Source organism: Cupressus sempervirens, chromosome 5 (genome assembly GCF_028749045.1).
Source record: "Cupressus sempervirens isolate cs-2001-9-10 chromosome 5, ASM2874904v1, whole genome shotgun sequence".
NCBI lineage: Eukaryota > Viridiplantae > Streptophyta > Pinopsida > Cupressales > Cupressaceae > Cupressus > Cupressus sempervirens.
The window spans coordinates 485,613,629-485,619,633 of NC_143122.1; positions in this window are offsets into that span (position 1 = coordinate 485,613,629).

Genomic DNA, 6,005 nt, shown 5'->3' on the forward strand with positions numbered 1-6,005 from the left:
GTTAGTGAGTATGAGAATCCTCCAGTCTTCCAAGACCAAAGCCTTGGTAGCTAATCAAGGGAATGAAGGTTGTAAAAATTCCAACAAGAAGCAAAAGTAGTGGAAGGCTAAGCCACAAGATGACACACAACAATCTTCCTCTACACATCAATCTTCCTCCACACAACAATCTTCCTCACAACAAGGCAAGTCTTTTTCCAAAAATAATGAGAAGGGGAACAACTTCAACAAAGGGGAGAAGAAAACTTGTGCCCATTGTAAGAAGAATGGTCATGATGAATGTGAGTGTAAGGATAAGAAAATTGATGAGTTGCCAAACTTAATGAGGAAACATAAAATTGATGTGCCAAATGCCTATAAGGATAAGGGTTCTTCATCCACTTCAAAAGGTAAGGGACAAGCTTTGGTAGCAAGTACAAACAATTCTGAGGAATGGGTTCTTGATTCAAGAGCTACACATCATATGGGTGCTTCAAGGGAGCATTTTTCCTCTTTGAAACCATCACATGTACCTTACATCTATGTGGGAAATGACACACAAGTGCAAGTTGAAGGAAAAGGGAATGTTGAGTTGGACAATGGAGTTTTCAAGGATGTTCTTCATGTTCCCAACCTTAGCACCAACCTCCTTTCAATCTACCAAATAACTCACTATAGATCTAGCAACAAAGTGGAGTTTGTTCCTAATTCAATTGTGGTGAAAAATCTAAAGGATGATTCTATGGTGGAAATTGGAAAGGCTAATCATGATATAATACTTTATTCTTTTTTCTCATTTTGTGCCTAAGTCCACTTCCCTTTCCTTGTTGACCCACTCAAATTCACAAAGTAAACTATGGCATGAGAGGTTTTGACATCTCAATTATCGCTACCTTCAACAACTTAGCAACAAGGATATGGTCATGGGTCTACCTCAAGTCAAGTATTCAAAGGGTGTATGTACAATTTGTGAAGCAGGCAAGCATCATGAAGAGAAGTTTGACAAGGGGAAGTTGGAGAGCTACTATTGCTCTTGAATTAGTTCATAGTGATGTAGCTGGCCCATTTACAATACCATCATTTGGAAAGGCTCGCTATGTTCTCACCTTCATTGATGACTTTTCACACTACACTTGGGCTTCTTTCTTGCTCATAAGAGTAAAGTGTTTGATAAGTTTATCACCTTCAAAGCTCAAGTTGAGAAGCCATCAGGGAAAGCCATCAAGATTCTATGAACAAATAATGGAAGGGAATATATGAACTCAAGGCTTATAGACTTTTGTACTCGTGAGGGTATTGATCTTCAACATTCAGTTGCATACACTCCACAACAAAATGGTGTTCCTGAAACAAAGAATAGAACCCTTAAGGATATGACCACTTGTATGCTACAACATAAGTCTCAAGTTTTTTGGGCAGAAGCTATGTGTTGTGCTAATTACATCCAAAACAGAAGTCCCCATAAGGCCTTGGATGGAATTACACCTTTTGAGGCTTGGTGTGGAAGAAAACCAAGTATAAAACACTTTAAAGTTTTTGGTTGTCCAACAAGGGCAAGGATACCTCCACAAAAATGGAAGGCATTGGAACCTCAAAGTAAACCTTGTATATTTGTTGGATATCCTAACCACCTTAAGGCATACAAACTCATGGATCCAAAGACACATGAAATTTTCTTTGATAGGAGTGTTCACTTTGAAGAAACTTGTCCAAGTCTGGGTTCTTCAATTCCTCCTTCCTCCTTCATGGAAAGTGATGATAGTGATGATAGTGACTTGGAAGGTGATATTCCTTCAACTTTGACTCGTAGAACACCACCTTCGTAGAGTCCACAAACAGTTGAGGATATTCCTTCTTCTTCTTCCACTAGACCTCGTTGGGCACAACAACCACTTGATTCAACAGGTTCATTGGTGGGGAATCCTTCATATGCTAGGAGGAAAAGGTCACAACACAAATAATTTCCACATGCATATATTGGCATTACTTTTGATCCACAGTCATTTAAGGAAGCATCAGGGATTCTTGAATGGGACAAGGCCATGGAGGAAGAATATAACTCTTTAATGAAAAACAACACTTGGGGCTTAGTTCCTCTTCCTAAGGGAAGAAAGTTGGTTTCGTGTAAGTGGATCTATCAGACCAAGTTTACAGTGGATGGAAGTGTGGATAAGTATAAGGCTAGACTTGTTGCCAAAGGTTTCTCACAAGTTCCTGGTATTGACTATACTAAGACCTTTGCACTAGTAGCTAAAAATGAACTCCATTCGTTTGACACTAGCTATTGCTGCAACTCATGGTTGGGTTGTTCATTAGATGGATGTGAAGAGTGCATTCTTGAATGGTGATCTTCATGAGGAGATCTATATGGAGCAGCCACAAGGTTTCATTCAGGATTCTACTTTGGTTTACAAGTTGAAAAAATCTATCTATGGTCTTAAGTAGGCTCCTAGGGCTTGTTATGCCAAGATAGATTCCTTGCTACTGTCAACAGGATTCACCAGGTGTCATTCAGATTTGAATATCTACATTCTTTAGAGGGATGACTCACACTTGATACTCATGCTTTATGTAGATGACTTGATCATTATAGGTAGTACTTCACCCATCATTTCCAATGTCAAGACAAATTTGCTATGACAGACTTGGGTTTACTTCATTATTTCCTTGGTATTGAGATCACATAGTCTTCAACTGGGATCACACTTTCTCAACCCAAGTATGTTCTTGATTTACTTTCTCGCATTCGCATGAGCGATTGTAAGCCTACACCTACTCCCTTTCTTTCAGGTGTTAAGTTAGAGGCCAAGTGTTCCACTCCACTTGTTGATGCTACATTGTACAAACAGTTGGTTGGGAGTCTCATTTACTTGACACATACACACCCTAACATAGCTTTTGTAGTTGGCATGGTTTCTTGCTTCATGCAAGAGCCACATGAGCTTCATTGGAAGGCCGCCAAACACATCTTGCACTACACACAGGGTACACATACACATGTTATACACTATGTGGTAGGTATTGGACTTTAGTTGGTTGGATATACAAACTCAGATTATGCAGGGGATCTTGATTCTCGCAAGTCTACTTGATGTTACATGTTTCATCTTGGTTCCAACTCCATTTGTTGGTAGAGTAAGAAGCAAAATACTATTGTTTTTTCTTTGACTAAGGTTGAGTATTGAGGGATTGTTACTGTACCTACAGAGGCTATATGGTTATGACATATCCTGAAGGAGTTTGGATTCAACTTTCCACAGTCTATAGTCATTCATTATGATAATCAAAGTTTTATTGAGATCTCAAAACATCCAGTTCAACATCAGCGGACCAAACATATTGCGGTTCATATGCACTACATCAGAGAGCTGATACATGAGCAAGTCATTGCATTACAATATTGTCCTACAGAAAAGAAAATTGCAAATATCTTCACCAAACCCTTTACTGAGGTCAAGTATATCCATTTGCGAGGTCTCTTGGGTGTGCAAAATATTTCGAAAAGGGGAGTCACTTGACTTCTCTTTACTTTCTTCTAGAAGGGATCTTTTCCTTACATAAGGTCTTCTTCTCTCTCATCTTCTTTATTGTACTTATCTCTCTTTTTGGGGGAGGGTTCTTTCCATGAGGTTTTCCCTCTTTCTTCATTTTTAGAGAGATTGCATTGCATTATATGTAGAGCATTGCATTTGTACATGGGTACCTAACATGGCCTAGTAGCTGAGACCCATCATGCATTTTCATCATGGCTTTTGTGAGCTTAAGTGCATTCTCCTAAGTTGCACTTAAGGGGGAGTGTTAGTGTAAATAATTAATTATTATTACACTTTACTTAAGTTTACTTGGGGTAAATGCATTATCATATAGACACCTAGGAATATGCATAGCCATATGAGTTGTCTTGTTGACAACATAAGAATTTGTATATTCATCTAACTTGTCATGTTAACAACACAGTTGTTTGCACTCCAATTTAGCACATGGTGTCTATAACATATCTTTATGAGATACACCTATGTAAACTTATCCTCTCATCATCGCACAAGCTCCTATGCTTAATGGAGTATAATCCACTCTTGGTGGACATGTGCTTAGTTGTGAGGCTTATCACTTTGCTGACTCCTAGTCATTCTAGATGCCTATATATACATGCACTTCTAGTGTGTATTCATATGATATTTATTCTCATTATTGTTATTATGATCATCCATTATTGGTCCATATTGTGTTCAAGCTTCTTGATCTTAGAGTCAATTTTCCTTAAGGAAAATTCTTACAAGATGGTCCAAAATTGCTTTATTACCTCTTTAGTTAAAAATGAAGTTCATTACTAGTGGTTTTGTTATAATTTTGAGTTTTTAGAGTTCACATTATTTTTGTGCTTAGTTAATTTTAATCCTTGAGGTTGCAAGTTAGATGTGCCTATTGACCTTATGGTCAAATCTATTGTCCATTAGTGACTTAACACTTAATTAGTTGGTTACATTGCTACCAAGCTCTATAATTACTACCAAGCTTATCATGCTGATAGTAGTATAAACCAAGTGTTCCAATTGCTTTCGAGTCAATCTGACAGATTTTAATGTTTGTCAAGCATTACAATGTCTACCAAACTACAATGGCAAAGTGCAGTGTTACTCGAGCATAGTCTACTGAGCCTTTTAGCATAAGTGATGAAGAATGTAGTGTTGATTGAGCATTGCAGTATCAATCAAGTCAACCAAGTTCTTCAATGTTCACCAAGTCATCCAATGCTAATTGAGTTCTTGTTACCGCAAGTGATTATTAAGGACCGAGCATCTACATCAACTGAGTGCCAGAGTTTGTTGAATGTTGACAGTGTTGTTGAGTGTCAAAACATCATAGAGTAGTCTTCAAAACCCAAGTTACAACGAGTGAGCCGACTTTGTGAAGATTGTTTGAATTGGGTATTGTAGCCGACTGTAGAAGATAATTAAGTGGATTAGTATATATATAATACATTGTATCATATCCAAATGTAATCAGAGTGAACAAGTAGAAAAAGCATATGAATGTGAATTAAAGAAGGCTACAAGAAGTATAAGGAAATCTTATCACAACTAGGTGATCATTGTTATTCAAAGGAATCTCATTCAAAAAACCAAGTTGCTAATTAGAGATTAGACATTGATTCATCCTAACAGGTGTGTTAGTCAAATCCTTTAATAAGGTGGACTTAACAATCTCATTCCAAATCTCCTAAAGAAGTGCATACTTCATTGTATGTTGTAAATTCTTTCACAAGGTGGACCTAATAGTCCTTATTGCTTATAACGGGGTAGACCACCAGAAGTGATCAATTGTAAGCTTTAATAGGCTAACTTTATAGTGCAATAATAAAGCTTGTGGGTGTCATCCCCACCCAATTTTACTTTCTACTTGGAAGGTTTCTGGGTTACCAAATATTGTGACAAGTGTTATGAATGTTTATTGTTGTAAGTCTTTCATGAATACAATTAGATCAGTTTGCATGAAGAATGTTTAATTGGTGAATTAAAGTATAAGTTTTATTGGTTCCTAATTCAACATTCCCCCCCCCCCACTCTTGGTCACCTAGTCTATATTACATTTCCAACAATGCCAAATGTTTGTTTTGTCTATAAAATCACAACTTTGGTCATGTTTGGAGCAATTTACCTCAAATTATGTAAATTAGATTTATTTTTAAATTTACTATTATGCTTTAGAATATGTGTGAATGTTGTAGGTAAATAATTTTAATTACATTGAGGTACTTTTAGGACAGGAAAAAGGAATGTTTGCATGTTAAAGAAACCTATAAACCCCCAAAATCATACAAGCAACAAACCTATCCTAACATTAAAGCATCAAAGGAAAATCATAATGTATTAGAATAAAATTAAAACCAAACTCCCTTCAACATGCTCAAATGCCTCTCTTACTTCTGAAAAGGCTTGATGTAGCTCCCATGATGAATTTGTGCACTCGATGAAAAAAAATTGACTATAGTAGCAAGAAGATTTGAAAGATTGTGGCCAGAGGAT